This window comes from Pinus tabuliformis, chromosome 9 (genome assembly GCF_031772625.1).
Source record: "Pinus tabuliformis cultivar Carrire ecotype Pingquan chromosome 9, CPIR1, whole genome shotgun sequence".
Taxonomy (NCBI): domain Eukaryota; kingdom Viridiplantae; phylum Streptophyta; class Pinopsida; order Pinales; family Pinaceae; genus Pinus; species Pinus tabuliformis.
Genome location: NC_142307.1, coordinates 724,880,139 through 724,898,786, shown reverse-complemented (window position 1 = coordinate 724,898,786; position 18,648 = coordinate 724,880,139).

Sequence of the window (18,648 nt, the reverse complement as noted above, 5' to 3'; positions counted from 1 at the left end):
TTGATTCTATGTGCTGCTATATTAGAATTGCCGCCGATGATCGACGTGGTTCCGTATGAACCTCCTAGACCGTTTACCTCCATGTTAGTTTTCACATTTTTCAAGATGAATGAATTTCAGCCCGTCCATCCACCAAACTCCCGGGAAGGCTTCAGGATCACAGCTTTTGCTCTTAATAATGCACTTGGATTGCCGGTGGGTGCTTCTTTCTTCACCATTAGCCATCAAAACGAGGAGCCGAATTTCAGTGCTTTTTCTGGGTCTCGCTCTTTTCCGCGTCATGAATGAAAATCAGAAGAATGACGATAATGAATCGTCCACTTGCACGACTTCTTAGTCATGCAGCCAACGAAAAGAGAAACCAGAGTACTGATGCGGAAAACATTTAAGAATGATTAAGTAGCGACACCATCTTCTCGTATTTTAGAGTCTCAGTGGTACATTTATATTTGTTACTTTCAAGCACATATATCGTGAAGAACCAGGTTGCAGACCTGCTGTTAAAGTATGGGATTGGGATTGCTGATTATTTTGTTACCATACATTGCATTGATATGGAGGGGCTCCCGTTTTTTAATTTTCTTAATATATCTATGCTAGGTCTATAGGGTTATGTTCTTTTTATATGGTTATGTTCTTTCTTTTTGGCACAGTCAATTATGGTAAAACCCACTGTCTCAATCAGGGCAGTTATTGATGTAAATAGTATTTTTTTGAATATGATAAGATATATATAGATCTACTTCTTGGTCTATTGCTGATTATTTTGTTACCATACATGACACTTGTCTAGAGAGGCTCTTGTTTTTTAATTTTTTTATTATATTTTTGCTAAATTTACTAGGTTATGTTCTTTCTTTTTGGCACAGTCAAGTAGGTAAAACCCACTATCTCAATTATGGCAGTTATTAGGTAGAACCCACTATCTCAATTATGGCAGGGCAGTTATTACGTAGAACCCACTATCTCAATTAGGGCAGTTATTGATTAACATTTTTTTTTTTTTTGAATATAATGAAATATGTATAAATCTATTTCTTGATCAATTATTAATAGGAACGTTTTCAATATGAAAATTTAGATGTACTCATGACTCATTTGTGATCAATTATTAATAGAAACGTTTTCAATATGAAAATTTAGATGTACTCATGACTCATTTGTGAATATACACTATTACATAATATAATTCAACATTTTTTCATCCCAACAAAAAAAAATGCCTTAGACTAGGGTTGTTTGGATATTGTTATGGTCGTTATATACAAGGAAATCCCGAAGAACATACTGTTTTGTAGCTGTTAAGTAATGTGCGTACTTAGTTTTGTTCCATTAATATAGGCAGTGATGTTCTATTAAATGATATTAAAACTAGAAAATGTAGTTCCTGCGTTTTCTTGGATGTGGTTACCCTTAATGTATAAAAATACAATACAATCTAGTCCAATTCTCTTAGTGCAGTCGTGATTTTTGTGAAATGCGTACCTACCTTTCTGATAAGTTATATACATAAAAAATGAGCTCATATGCGTTAGTAAAGATGTTGACAACTCGTACGAATCAAAAGAACAAGATAGGACACTGCAAGAAGTAAAACAAACCCTGATATAACATTTAACGGGGGAAGAGGTAATTTATCGGACAGTTACGTTTAAAAGGCGAATTCTATGTCTTGAGCTTATCTTCATTGTTCCTTCGCTTAATCTTTGGAAATTAGTGAGACACTGGCGTTGTCCATATCCTTCTGATTGCCAAATATTTGGAGAACCAGCGGACGAGATTAATTCTAGGTTTGCCGTCAATCAGCCATTGCGACCGCTTATATATTATTCCATGAGATTTTTTTCATGGTTTTTTTTATTTACTAAAGTAAATTTTATTTTTAACGCATTTGCATTTATCATATGTTTTGTGTAATCGAAAACCTTTTTATGAAAATCCATTTTAATTAGTATAAGTGATTGATTTTGTTTATATATTCTGGTCAATTGTTTTTAGCAATTTAAAAGAGATTTATTGAAATTTAATGGGAATTTATAGAAATGATAAGTTTGTCTTCCCTAATTTATATAATTTTTATGCCATTTTAGAAATATTAAATTTATGCGCATTTTAAGTAAACCAAATACACAATGTAGTAAAAGTGTTTATTGTCATATTATCAAATAAACTAAAACGGATTATTACACTGAGCTTATTTTAAAATTGTAATAAATTTTGTAAAATAAAACATGATTTATAAATATTAAAGAAACACAAATTTGTTTAATTTTCGATATCGCTTTATATGAATCTACAAAAAAAAATTAAAATCTATCCAACCGTGTGGTAAATGGTAGTTAAGCACACACGCATTATCACAATGAAGCCAAGGCCAAACTTCTAAAATATCTGAATGAAGCATGCATCTTGGATATCAATATCGACAACTTCACAGAAATCGATTTTGCTCCTCTAAATGAAGTATTTTCTTTGGTAAATTTATTAGAAGTAGATGCAATTGATGTACTTCATACTTCATGATGTATTATTATCAGTGGTCAAGAACTCTTGAATCTAATGCGTTGTATTGTCCCTAAACTCTGATCAGCTAATTTAAAATAGGTTTCTCTTTCCAAAGATTCTCTTAGGGATCTTTTGGATAGAGGATTTCCATGCCAGATTTAGAACTTGAGTACCAATACTACTAGGAAAATAAACATGACATGACAATTTTTGAAACTGCAGATAATGAATATGGAATTCAATGTTTACATAATTATCCTGCCTGAAGTCTGCATTAGTTCTATGCCAAAACTGAGAATGCTTTCTACATATGAAAATAGAATTGAAAATTCCTAGACCACAGTGGTTGCATTATCACAACTTCCCTCATTATCAAAGCTTTGTTTCACAATTTCTTGTGTTGTAATGACACATGGAAATGTCCATTATCTTCAACTAAAAAGCCTAACACTTTTTTCATGAAAAGTATTTATTTAAACCAAGTCTTACATTTGTTCATATATATATATATATATTTTTATTTTTTATTTTTATTTTTTATTTTTTGGTTTCCTATAAAACAAGAGGTTTAATAATTGTTTAGAAATTGTAGCCACTTCTCCTTCATAATGTTCTTGATTAGTGCTTCATTGTATGTCCACAAGGACAAATATTTCATGTATAATTACTCAACCTACTACATATACATATTGATTATCTATCCAAATATCGAAAATGACATTTTGGACATGAGGGTTCAAACCCATTGCATTTGGGTCATGAAGACATGACTAGTGCTTCATTGTCAAATCTTGATGAGTACTGCATATACATCCTGGTCTAGAATATAAATGTTTTGTATATCAAAAAATCATTCAAATTAAATCTTTTTTCATGACGGCCAAGAGTCCTACATTTCACTCATCCATTCACAATATAAATATCACAAAAACTTTGTTTTCATAATATGTTTGTTTTCACCAACACCAGGAAGTAGTCACACCAAGGCAAATGGAAACTCAAGTCCATATCTTCACTATCTTCTCTTCCAATGCTAAAATATCTTAGCATCCAAGGTATTTTCATGACAACAATTGGCCTATGTTCATTTGTACCACCCCCACTGCTGCATGTACAGGATCTGAGAGATTGCCATTTTTTAAGTAAGGAAGGAATATTTGGAATTTTAGAGAACTTATCCTCAACTAGACTTAAGGCATAAATTAATATGAGGACCAAGCTCATCACAATCATAGAAACAATGTTTTCATATGGGACTATGAAAGCCTTTATGGTGAAGAAGGAAATAAGGAAATAGAACCTCCTTAGCTTCACTACATGAGAACCCATCTCAAAGAAATTTATAATTGATTAGTGGTTCAATTGGGATACATTTTCTCAACTTCCAAGGGAGCATTCTTTACCTTCATATTTGATGATAGAATTTCATAACTATAATAGAAGGTTAAATCATTATAGTCGGTTTAAATACCTTCAATACATTATATTGTTGATGTTGATGGAGAGCCATTTTGGGCAACAAGCTAGATTTTCGAAATGACTCTACCTTTGGAATTAAGTTGTGAGACAAATGAGCTTTTCATAGGAAATAGTGAAATACTATTATTCAATGGAAGTCTGAGGTGCAAGACATATTCTCAAATTTTTCCTTGATCAAAAGTAGGAGTCATCAAACAATCAGTACCAATGTTTTTGTTCATCTTGTAGAGTATATTCATGATTCGAAAACTATATCATATCCTTCATGTGAATATGAAATTACCATAGATGAACTTCTTATGGGTCCTCTTGGAATTGGATTTAGTGTGGACCAATTGATGGAGCTTGTCCGCCTTAGTGTTGCAACCTCCAATGCAAAGGTTTATAAGCCAAATGACTACAATCAAGTTCTTATAATTTTTGGTCCTCACAAGAGTAGTGGTGATGGAATTTTGGCTATGTGCAATATTTATAATTTTGGATACACACCATATGTTTGTTATCCAAAATGGATGAGTAAACCTCTTTATTATGGGCATGTTACTCATCTAGAAGAACTTTTTGTTCCATTCTTATCGACAAAGTAGTGACGAACACAACTGGCCAATAATTTTGACATTGTAGCGGATGCAATGTTTGGGTTTCCATTCCATGGTAAGTTATATTTTTTTCATTTTCTATGGAGCATAATCTTCTAGTCTTACAGGTTATAATATTATACATTATGTGTTGAATTCAATGTACAAGTGCATTGGGGTAGAATTTCCTAACATAAAGTACTAATCCTAAACAAGCATCGTGGACAATAAACCCCATACAAGCAAGTCCAACAATGTTTGTGGGAACTATTGGGGTTAATGTTAAGATTCTAAATCTTCCTCATGGAGTTTTGTTAGAAAAATACAAGAAAACCCCATACATATGCTTTTGATAGCATGTCATTTAACATGTCACAAGGACCCATATTTTGATGCTATAAAGAGTCCATTAAGGCTTGTGTTTAATAGTTTGAGGCCTAAATTTATGGTATGGTTATGGTCATGTTTTCCACTAGAGTGCCCTGTGAAATCACATCCATTAACCCATGTTCTATGTGTGCAGTGTGCAGTTCCAATTACTTTTTTGTGTTCTATGAATTGAATTGAAGCTCTAATGAGTTGATGGGCAGAAAAACTAAGAGAAAAGGCATAGTACCAACTAGAAGAAGCAATATTGGCTACTAAATATCCATCCTAGTCTACAATACACATTTTGTATATTAGCAAATCCTTGACATGAAATCTTTTTGCATGAGGGCCAAGAGTCCTACTTTTTAGTCACCCATTCATAATATAAAATATCAAGAAAACAATGTTATGATAATCTATTTGTTTGCACCAGAACCAGGAAGTACTTACACCAAAGAAAATGAAAATTCAAGTCCATATCTTCACTATCTTCCCTTCCAATGCTAAAATATCTTAGCATCCAAGGTGTTTTTGTGACAACAACTAGTCTATGTTTATGTGTACCACCTCAACTGCTACAAGTACAAGATATGAGAGATTGTGGTTTTTTAAAGAAGGATTTTTTGGAATTTTAGATAACTTATCCTACACTATAGTTAAGGCATAAATTAATATGAGGACCAAGCTCATCACAGTCATGGAAAAAATGTTTTCATATGGCACTATGAAAACCTTTATGGTGGAGAAGGAAATAAAATATGGTAATAGAACCTCCTCATCTTCACTACATGAGAACCCATCTCCAAGAAATTTCTAATTGATGAGTGGTTCAGTTCGGCTACATTTTCTCAACTTGCAAGGGAGCATTCCTTACCTTTATATTTGATGGTAGACTCTCATAAATATAATAGAAGGTCAAATCATTTTAATGCACAGCAGTGAGTTCAAATCCCTTGATTACATCATCATGTTGATGTTGATGGAGAGCCATTTTGGGCAACTAGCTAACTTTTCAAAATGACTCTACCTTTGGACTTGAGTTGTGAGACAAATGGTCTTTTCATAGGAAATAGTGAAATATTAATATTCAATGGAAGTCTGAGGTGCAAGACGTATTCTCAACATTTACCTTCATCGAAAGTAGGAGTTGTCAAATAATTAAAGGATGAAAAGCAATGGGTAGCGATTATGTTCATCCTCTAGAGCAAATGCATGATCTAGAAACTAAATCATATCTTTCGTAGGTAGATGCAATTACCATAGATGAACTTATTATGAGTCATCTTGGAATTGGATATAGTATGCACCAATTGATGGATCCTGTTGGCCTTAGTGTTGCAAACACCATTGCATAGGTTTATAAGACGGATGACTACAGTCGGGTTCTAATCATTTTGGTCCTGGAAATAGTGGTGGTGATGGATGTTGAAATATGGAAACAAGAATATTCCAATTTAATTTGTCCTTGAATTAAATTGTGATCGAATTTAGTCTTAAAAACTACTTGGAAATAATTAATTTATTTATTTCAAATTAATTAGTCGGAGAAATTCAAGTTAGAAGTCTTTCTAAAGTCATGCAAGAGTTATCCGTTAAATTAAAGAGATAAGATTGAGTGATATTTGAGTTGTAATTAGTTAACTCAGTTTACTGAGTTAAGTGCAGTTAAATTAGTTCCAAACTATTTGAGGAACTAATAGTGAGTCAACAGTCAGTTGATGCATTAATGCATCCAAGTAGTGCTACTCCAATTAACTGAATATTCCTTCACTAGAAACACATGCATGTCTATTATAAGAAAGAACCAATTAAAATAAATGTCAAGGATAGTGTACTATCAGTTATATGTGTTTTCTCATGGAGAAAAATCATGCATATATTCAAGGATTCATCCTTAAGGATTGCACAGTTTTCCACTTGGTAAAGGCTAAATCATCCAGAAGGAACAACACAAGGAAATAGGAGCTTGGAGGGCATAAAAGAAGGCTAGAGAGAAGCCAAGATTTCCTATGAACATCTTTGAGGATTGTACTAAGAGCTGGCTAGCTGTGAGAGCTAAGGCTTTGTATAATTCTTATGTATTTCCACCATGTATGATAATACAATAGTGTGGGGTTTTTATCTTAGGATTTCCCCAAAATTATTTTCATGTATATTGTGCCATTGATTCTTCTTCTTCTGGTTATATTGTTTAGCTTGATCTTTAAGCTTCGACGAATTGATAGTAGAAGTAGGTTATAATATTCTACTTTGATTTATATTGCATTATCAGGTTGACCTATATTGGATTTTCTACATGGCATTAGAGCTAGATTTGTAGGAAATTTCTACATGGTATCAGAGCTATGTACAGTATACTGACAAGAGAATTTGAAGTTTGAAATTCGAGGTTGTAGGTGAAAATTGAATTCATATAATACTTCAAGGTTGGCCAATGGCGTTTTATGGCTTGAGACTCGAGTATGCCTTGGAAGGTAGCTCGAATTACATAGCATGGAAAGATAGAATGGAGGTTGTATTAGAAGACAATTACTTGAAGGAATGCACAAAGCCAGCTTCAACTAATGCACAAGAGTTGGCTGAGTGGAAAAAGTGTGTAGCGAAGGTGAGACGGATCATCTTTGAGGGAGTTCGAGACCATATTGTCTCAAGTCTCCATGGGAAGGATACTCCATTTTTAATGTGGGATATATTGAAGGACATCTACCAGAACAATAGTGACCAGAGGAAATTGGTGCTCAAGGATAAACTTCGAAGAATGAAGATGGAGAAGGGCGATACTATTTCCACATATATGAACAAGCTCACCACTTGTAGAGATGAGCTTGGAAATGTGGGAAAAACTATTGTCGACGATGATATGGTGAGCCTCGCTCTCCTTGGCCTTCCAAAGAGTTGGAATAGCTACCAGGACTCTGTGAATGTAAGGGAGAAACTATCGGATTATGAATTAATGTGGTTAGATGTTACGCAAGAGGAGATCAGGAGGAGCACACAAATGGTTCATCATCCAATAATGGTGATGAAGAAAATTTGGCCTTAGAAAGTAAGGCAAGGAAAGGGAAAGGGAAGGCTTCCCATTTCAAATTGAATTCTTCTCATGGAGGGAAGAAGGGTGACATGTCTAAAGTAATATGCTTTAATTGTCACAAGATGGGACATTATGTGACTAATTTCACATCGAACAAGTCCAAGAAGGGATCCTCGGAAGGATCGGAAGGTGAGGCATTAGCCTCTCAGTTCGGAATGGAATTTACCCTCATCGCATGCATGGTGTCATCAATGATGGGTTGTGTCTAGTATCTTGATAGTGGAGTCTCATTCCACATGACCGGTGATAAAAATTTATTTAGTGCCTTGGAGGAGAAAGACCTCAAGATGCACATGGAGATGGGTGACAACGAAAGGTATAATGTTTCAAAAGTGGGCATAGTTGCTTTCTAAAGAGAACATGGAGCTCCTCTCACCTTGACAAATGTGATGTATGTGCCTAGACTGAAGAAGAAGTTGGTATTGGTCGCAATGTAGGAGGAAAAAGGCTACGGTGTTGTCTTCAGTAAAGGAAAATCATTCCTAAGACACATAGACATGGGTCAAACCAAGAGGATAGGGATTTGGGTGAATAATCTCTATAAACTAGAGGTAGATGATTATGCAGCATTGAGTACAAAAGCAAAATTGGTGCAAAGCCAAGACATCAGCGAGTTGTGGCACAGGTGGTTGGGTCATTTTCATCATGGGAGATAATGCAACATATATCTACAGGATTTACCAAAGGTAAACATGAGCAATTTGACACATGCAAAGGTTGTACCTTGGGAAAATACACCAAGTCTTACTTTCATGATCGAGACAGTCGAGCAGAGGCTATCTTAGAGCAATTTCATACTGATGTGTGTGGACCATTCTTGACAGCATCCAAAGTGAAGTAAAGTTATTTTTTAATTTCCATTGATGACTATTCTTGTAAATGTTGGATTTATTTCATGCAAAAGAAGGACCAAAATTTCACAAAGTTTTGTGAGTTCAAATCTTTGGTCGAGAAAGAGTCAGGGAAGAATATCGAGGCCTTGAGAAGTGATAATGATGGATAATATGTCCCTCAATTTAATGACTTCTATGTAGCTGATGGAATTAAACGAGAGTTGAAGGCAGCTCATAACCCACAACAGAATGGGCTGGCTGAGAGGAAAAACATAACTATTGTAGGGGCAACATGGGCAATGCTGCATGACCAAGGCCTAGTGCTTGACTTGTGGGTTGAGGCATGCAGCACAATGGTTTATTTGCAGAATAGAAGCCTACATTGTATACTTGGGATGAAGACACCAGAGGAAGCTTTCTCTGGTAATAAACCAGATGTGGGTCACTTTAGGATCTTTGGCTCATCGGTATATTTCCATGTGACAAAGGATGCATGGAAGAAGCTTGAGCTAACAATAGAGATGGGTATATTTGTGGGGTACACTGATACACCTCACAACTATCGAGTGTACTTTCCTACCAGTCGGAGGACAATGGTTCACAAAGATCTCAAGTTTGATGAGCAGAAGGCCATGCGAGTTTCCCTTGAGAGGGTGCTCCAACTACAGGCTGTGGAGGAATTGTTGGTTCCTAAGGAGGAGGAGCCTTAGACTGATGTGAAGCAGTCGCATGTAAAGGTTCTAGGAGTAGATACATCCACTCAAGCAGAGTTTTCCATAGATGGATGGAAGTGCACAAGAGAAGTAGACATATTGTTCGAGGATTCAAGAGAGAATGTGGGAGCATCATCTTCTCAGCATAGACAGAGGAGGTCACCTGAGAGGTACACTAGATACATGGCCCTTGCTGGGGAATGTGTTGAGATAGAGCCATCTTCCTTTGAGGAAGTAGTGCATTAGCTGATTTGGGTTGATACTATGGTGTGGGAGTTTGACTCCATAGTTCATAACAGTGTTTGTGATTGCGATGTGGTTCCAAGACTGGGAAACAAGCCAGTTGTGAGTTCCCATTGGCTCTACACGATAAAGAAAGCTTTTGATGGTAGTGTGGAGAAGAATTAGGAAAGATTTGTTTCCGGTGGCTTTTCGTAGGTCGAGAGGATCATGTTACTACAATAGATTTCGACAGAGGAGCAAGATGCTGACATTTTGACAAAGGCATTGTCAAAGTGTAAATTCGAGTTCCATAGAGACAGGATCGAGGTGGTAGATAATCCCTTTCTTGTTGAGGGTGAGTGTTGAAATATGGAAACAAGAATATTCCAATTTAGTTTGTCCTTGAATTAAATTGTGAATTAAAATCGAATTTAGTCTTAACCGCTACTTGGAAATAATTAATTAATTTATTGTAAATTAATTAGTTGGAGAAATTCAAGTTAGGAGTATTTTTTAAGTCATGCAAGAGTTATCCCTTAAATTAAGGAGATAAGATTGAGTTATATTTGAGTTTTAATTAGTTAACTCAGTTTATTGAGTTAAGTCTAGCTAAATTAGTTCCAAACTATTTGAGGAACTAATAGTGTGTCAATAGTCAGTTGATGCATTAATCCATCCAACTAGTGCTACTCTAGTTAACTGAAGATTCCCTCATCACAAACTCATCCATGCAGTCAAGGATTCATCCTTGAGGATTATGCAGTTTTTATTGATTGGTTTTCCACTTGGTAAAGGCTAAACCATCCAGAAGGAACAACGCAAGGAAATAGGAGCTTGGAGGGTAGAGAGGAAATCTGGAGAGAATCCAAGATTACCTGTGAGCATCTGTGAGGATTGTACTGAGAATTGGCTAGTTGTGAGAGCTAAGGCTTTGTATAATTCCTATGTATTTCCACTATGTATGATAATACAATACTATGGGGTTTTTATCTGAGGATTTCCCCAAACGTATTTTCATGTGTATTGTGCCATTGAATCTTCTTCTTCTATTTATATTGTTCAGTTCGATCTTTAGGCTTCCGTGAATTCATAGTATAAGTAGGTTATAGTATTCTGCTTTGGTTTATATTTCATTATAAGGTTAACCTATATCACATTTTCTACATGGAATTTGAGCTATATTTGTAGGAAATTTCTACAAAGGAATTATGGCTACATGCCACTCTTATCATTTTGGATAAATGCCATTTGTTTGTTATCCAAAATGGGCGAATAAAACTCTTTATTATGGGCTTGTTACTCAACTAGAATCACTTGTTGTTCCATTCTTATCACCAGAGGAGTGACCAACACAATTGGCCAACAATTTTGACATTGTAGCGGATGCAATGTTTGGATTTCCATTCCAAGGTAAGTTATTTTTTAATGTATTTTCTATATAGTATGCTCTTTCAGTCTTACAGGTTGCAATATTATACTTTATGTTTTGAAGCCAATGTACAAGTGCATTGGGGTAGAATTTCTTGACATAAAGTACTTAGCCAAAACAAGAATTGTGGATAGTAAACCCCATACAAACAGGTACAACAATGTTTGTGGGAACTATTGAGGTTAAGGTTAAGATTCTAAATATTCCGTAGGGAGTTTTGTTAGCAAAATGTAGGAAAACCCCATATATATGCTTTTAGTAGCACGTCATTTAATATGTCGCAAGGACCCATACTTTGTTTCAATAATGATCCCATGAGGCTTGCGTGTAATAGTTTGAGGCCTGAATTTATATTCTGGTTATGATCATCTTTTCTACTACAGTTTCCTGTTAAATAGAATCCACTAACTCATGTTCTATGTTTACAGTGTGCACTTCCAATTACTTTGTTGTGTTCTATGAATTGAATTGACACTCTAACGAGTTGATGGGAAAAAACACTGAGAGAAAGGCACAATACCAACTGAAAGAAGCAATGTTTTCTACTGCATATACATCCTGGTTTACAATATAAACATTTCGTATATCAACAAATTATTGCAATCAAATCTTTTTTCATGAGGGCGAAAAGTCCTACATTTCAGTGACCCATTCAAAATATAAAATATAAAAAAAACATCATTCTAATAAGCTGTTTGTTTGCACCAAAACCAAGAAGTAGTTGCACCAAGGAAAATGAAAATTCAAGTCCATATCTTCAATATCTCCTCTTCCAATGTTAAAATATCTTATCATCCAAGGTGTTATTGTGACAACAACTGGTCTATGTTCATTCGTACCACCCCCACTACTGCAGCTATAGGATCTGAGAGATTGTTTTTTTTTAAGTAAGGAATGATTTTTTGGAATTTTAGAGAACTTATCCTACACTACAGTTAAGGCATAAATTAATATGATGACAAAGCTCATCGTAGAAATCGAAAAAATGTTTTCATATGGGACTATGAAAGCCTTTATGGTGAAGAAAGAAATAAAATATAACAATAGAACCTCTTCATCTTCACTACATGAGAACCCATCTCAAAGAAATTTATAATTGATGAGTGGTTCAGTTGGGCTGCATTTTCTCAACATACAAGGGAGAATTCCTTACATTTATATTTGATGGTAGACTTTCATAACTATAATATAAGGTTAAATCATTTTAATGCATAAAAGTCAGTTCAAATCCCTTGAATACATTATCATGTTGATGTTGATGGAGAGCCATTTTGGGTAGCTAGCTAGATTTTCTAAATGACTCTACCTTTAGACTTGAGTTGTGAGACAAATGGGCTTTTCATAGGAAATAGTGAAATATTATTATTGAATGGAAGTGTGAGGTGCAAGACATATTCTAAAAATTTTCCTCGATCAAAATTAATGGTCGTCAAACAATTAGAGGATCAAAAGCAATGGGTACTGATGTTGTTCATCCTCTAGAGCATATGCATGATTCAGAAAATATATCATATATTTCGCATGAGGATGCAAGACCATAGATGAAATTCTTATGGGTCCTCTTGGAATTGTTTCTAGTATGGACCAATTGATAGTAATTGGTCCACGACCGATACACCACTGGATACGTTTTCTCTTATAAAAATCTACTAACAACTTCTTGCTTCTCTAATATGAACGCTTAAATCAAATCAATGTTGGAAATAATAGATTTTATTCTCGTCCCCTCAGCCTATGCACAGTGTGTCCACACAGTTTGTGTGCGAGTAACAGGGAGCGTCACTTCCCTGAATTTGAACCCATGACCACGCAATTTGTTGTAACCACCAAAGTCGCTATAGTTATAGGGCCCTCCAAAGTCGCTACAACCATAGGGCTGCCGAGAGGAAGAATTAAAACATAAAAAAAGGCACTAGATATTTAAATGGGGATTCCTCAACAACTTTCTGAAGGTTGCTTCATAGTGTGAATGTGTTCAAATGTCATCTTAAGGGTCCTTTTTCCTCATCCAGGAATGTTCTTTCAAAACATATGTGTGAAAAACAAAATAAAGTTGCGAGGATCAAAACACGCTACTCCTTCAAATCTTCCTCTGCTCTTGTAAACAATTTTTCAAAATGTTGAACATATGACCCTAAAATTGTCCAAAATACAAGGGTTTAATGCATTTTGGACAACCAGAATGATAAATCCACATTGGGTCATTGTAAAATAAAAAGAAATTCACTTGGTTCACGTCGAATCTTACCTAAACATGGATTCAAAAGATCAAGGCAGATGAAACCAAAAAATAAAGTTTGTGTTTTACTTATTTCCACCACCAGTTTGTGTCATCTGCATTGTGTGTAATGCCAAACAGAGAACCATTTTCAGATGAATTGTACCCCAAAGACACTTGTAGATGGAACATGTTTAGAAGGACAATCCTTTGGTAATTCTTATCTATGGAATCCCTACTATTGATCTCCTTTTAGTTTTGTCTTCGCTCAACTCTGTAAAGCCTCTGTTTGTGTTTGTGAATTAAATCTATTTGTGTTTGTCAAACAAATAAATTTCAATAGATTTCTTCCCACCTTTTAGATGTGGATATCGATAATAAATTCAATGTTTTTGTGTGGGCCTTTCAAACGTGGAGATCCATAACAGTGTAAAGTGACATGCCAAAAATAAGTTTGGACATTTCCTTTTAAGCATGTTTTTTTTCCAAGGGGAAGGGGAACCAAATGGGAGAGGGCATGAAGGAGGGGTTAATCATGATTTATGGTTAGCACGATTACTATAATGAAATATGGTGTACAATTATTATTAACATTGTTGCCAAAATAAGAGTATTATTATTAATTAACACATTTAAATTTATTTAAATTTTTTATTTATTAAATATTGAAAGGGATCAAATTTGTTTTTCATTCTAAAAGAGGTTTGAACCCTAAGAGATTTGATCTCTTAGGTTATTAATTGGTATATAATAAGTTAAAATGAATTTAGGCTTGTTTAATTATTAATTATAATTGTAATTATTTATTTTATCTTTACTATTATTTGTATGTAATTTGACCTAATCAAAATTTTTACATGATGTAACATGCATGACATTACAACATCTCTTCCATGGACTCGAGAGGACAATATATCTTTCCATTTTAGTAAAAAGAGGTCACTTGACATAGAGGTTATATCTAATGATGTTAAAGGCCTATAGAGTGATAATATTAGCCTAAGCGCATTAAATAAAATTATAGAATATGTCCATAATAAAAGAAATTATGTTGATATAAGGAGAGAAAAGGGACATGAGGTTTACACACAAGGGAAATATCCATTAACCCTTAAGTAGGTGACAAATACCTCAAATATATGAACAATGCTATTGATAAACTCAAGTAGTTGTAGGTAGCCTGTTATTTTCTACGAACTTCACTTAGAGCTCAAAAATACCCTATTAAAAGCTAGCCATAGTTTAGAAGGCCTCCACACATGTTCTTAAGAGTGAAAAAGCAGTAAGAGGTAGATATACCACATTAATCTATGGTATAATATAATGTGATTTCCCCTTTAACCTTGTCACGAAGAACATTATGATCTAAGAGAAGAAGAGATAGCTAACCATCTCATGGACTTAGATAAAATAAAACGAAGAAGTATTTTTTTCTGGAGCATCCACTTGAAGTAGAAAAATATAAAGATGATGTTAAATGGGAAATTGCATTGGAATGCCACAACCAAGCTCCCTAAATGATCTTTGTTGTGACCTTGTATGCCAGCAAGAGTGAGATGATCCCTTAACTGTTTGAATGTTTATTCCAAGAAGATTTATATGGTAGATCTATGGCTTGTGACACTTTGTAAGTTTAACTCCAAAGTGAGAGGTTGTTGTTACAATTTCTCACAATCAAATGGTTGTACTCATAGAGTAGATTTGAATGAACTCTTGAAGGACATCTCTAGATGTAATTTTCGAATACACTGAGCTTCGAGATTAATGATCACCATTGCACATATGGAGGAAATTCATGACTATCAATTACACAACGATCTATCCACAGTAGTTGATAAAGTATGATAGACCTTACACAATTTTCGATTGGAAATTTTGGCACCCTGACCAATCTCACATTTAGTGAAAGAAATATCAAAATGTATCCTATTTGGGGGAGTTTATTTTTGTAAGTATCTTGTTAATGGTTATCTACTTACTCTCGGTAACTTCTTTCCATGAATTTGACATAGCTAGACATATATTAAATTTTATTCCTACAGATAAGGGTTTGTTAGGGACTGATGCAATCCCTCCTTCCACATCTCCCTTATCCTCCATCTATAAAGGCTTAGGCGGGTACAATTTATATTTATACTAAATGATTTTTTATGTGACTTGGAAAAATCATAAGACTCGGAAGGACTAAATTATGTATTACAAGGAGGCAATACCAACCAACCACCAACAATTTGTATTTTATGATTGATAACAACAATGTCAATACAACACTTAGGAAAATAATTAGATTACAACCTCTTCCTACACCTTGTGTCCTAAATGGCCAAGGTAAGGTGTCATCAAACCAGCGGTACATCCATGAATTACATATAGATTTGTATATATTAGTTGTAAAATGATCAATGTGACAAGAATCGCAGGGGTTTATGACATGTTTAACAACAAAAATGATGATGATAATGTTGGGTTATGTGTCGAAAGTCCCACATATGAGGACCGTTCTGATAAGGATGATATAGGAATGACAAACTTGTTCTCTAAAACTTTGTCTCAATATGATGACAACTAAGATGACTATTATAATGACAATAAAATTGACATCCATGATGTTATAATTATGTAATCCACCTGGAGCTGACAAGGGCAATGATCATGAGGACAACAAGCATATCATGAATTAACAATGGAAATGATGATGGTGTTAAGGGCTTAAGGATTTAGCACTTTTCTGTGTTAGGGGATTTAGGGCTTAGGGATTCTAGGAGTTAAGGGGTTTAGGATTCAAGGGTAAAGGGTAAAATGTAAATGGTTAGGGCTTAGGAGGTTGAAATCTAGGGAGAGGTTGAAATCTTGGTGGTTGAGCTCTAGGGGGTCGAGGGTTAGGGGGTCAAGGTCTGGGGGGTTTAGGGGTTATTAGGTAATGGCTTAGTGGTTAAGGGCTTCAAGGATACAAGGGTTAAGGGTTAAACCCAAGGCTCAAGGATCACAATATTTAGGGGTTAAGGGTTTAAGCATTATGGGATTTACGTGTCATTAGTTAAGGGGTTGGGGGTTAAGGTTTAATATGCTTATGGGTTAGGGGTGCGTGATTAGGTTTTGGGGGTTAAGGGTTAAGGTTCAATGTTTAAGAGAATAATGGGTTTGGGCTGAACGGGTTTAGGGTCTATTTTAGGGGTTAGGGGTTAAGGGGTTAGTAGCTTAGAGTTTAATGGATCAAGGGGCTAATGGGTTGTGAGTTATGAGTGTAGGGGTTAAGGTATTATCACGCAGGGGTTAAGAAGACAAGGAATTTGGTGGATATGGGTTAAGGTTTTATCAGCTGTGATAATGGTGCCCCTAATCCCCTTCTCTAATATATCCTTTGGGTTGGATATAGAATGTATCTTGCAACCAATGTATTTTTTCAAAATATTTAGAATTTGAAGCATATTCACTACTATCCTAGGATTTGTAATTACTTTATTTCCCCACTCTATAAATAATCTTTGAGAATGAGTGCCTCAAGTTCTCCCCCACAATTATAGTTTCATTGCATTTGATTGGTCATAGATATATAACTAACAGTTGATTTTAGTTCCATGGTAGAAGTGAGTTGGATATGACTTCACAAAAAATATGTATCTCCATAAGCCTCAATACAAGGGTATTCATGTAATCAAAAGATATAGTGGTCTAGAACTAGATTCACTTCTCCAAAAGATATGGGGCTTGGTACTTTTAAAAATATCCCAAGTCCCAACTAGGGCATTCCCAAGGTTATAAGATGGAGTCAACTTTGGGCACAAGAAACACATCCATTCATGCCAATAGTCCTTCCCTTCAATTATCTTGGATGTTCATAGGAAGGATAGTAAGAAAACCAAACCAAGTACTACTACTCAAAGAGAACAAATTTCATTTCGATAAGGGCATTACAACTAGGGAGTGCCAATGTGTACTATCAAGGAATGCCAAGAAGTGCTAACACATGCTAGACATTTCCAAGGCATGTTGGGCATGCCAAGACATGCCAATTTCTAAGGAATTGTTCCCATATGTGCAAGCTGCTAAGTTTTGGCACCAACGCATGCTAGGGAGTGTTAGGGAAACACATGGGAGAACTAGTTTTAATTGGATGGAAATGAATGAATAAAAATGTGTGACAGGGAGTGTTATTGAGTTCCAATGGGCTATGGAGGAAGTGACAAGGTATGTTGGGTAGTGACAAGGCATGATAAAGTGCTAGAGAAGAATGCCAAGATGTACCAAGTGACAAGGTATGCTAATGTGTTCTAAGGACTATTAGTAAGTGCTAGGGAAACTCAAGGGAGCACTAGGTAAAAATGCAAGGAAATGAATGAATAAAATCTTGTGAGAGTAAGTGTCAATGAGTTCTAGTTGTGCTAAGGAGGGAGTGACATGGTATACTAGGTAGTGATAAGGTATGCTAGAGTGTCAAGGTAGTATGTGCCTAAAATGTGTCAGGTGCTAGGGTCTGTCAACATGTGGTATGAAGTGTTAGGGAGTTCTAGGGAAACACAAGGGTGAACTAGGTAAAATTAACTCATGGAAATGAATGAATAAGATTCTATGACAGGAAGTGTCGATGAGTTTCGGGTGTGCTAAGGAGGGAGTGACAAGGTATGCTAGGCAGAAACATGCCAATATGCGCTAGTGCTAGGGTGTGTCAATGCATGTTAGTGAGTGTTTGGTAGTGTCAAGGAAAAACAAGGGAGCACTAGTCTCAAATCATGGAAATGAATGAATAAGAGTGTGTGACAGTGAGCGTCATTGAGTTCTATGTGCGCTAAGGTGGGAGTGACGAGGTATGCTAGGTAGTGTCAAGGAATGTTAGAGTGGCAGGGTGACATGCCAACATCTGCCAAGTGCTAGGGTGTGTCAATACATACCAGGGAGTGTTAGGTAGTGCCACAGAAACACATGGGAGAACTAGTTCAAAATTCATGGAAATGAAAGAATAAGTGTGTATGATAGTGAGTATCAATGAGTTTTTAGTTTGTTAAGGAGGTATTGATCAGGTTATATGGTAGGTAGTGCACCCAAGGCATGCTAGAGAGATAGGGCATGTCAGGGAGTGGTGGTGTGTGCTAGGGAGTGCCAAAGCATGGCAAGGAATGCAGGGGGTTCTACTACTAACACATGCCACAGAGTGCCAAGGGATTATTAGATGTGTCAGGTGCTATGGCATGTCAAGATGTAAACTATGTTTCT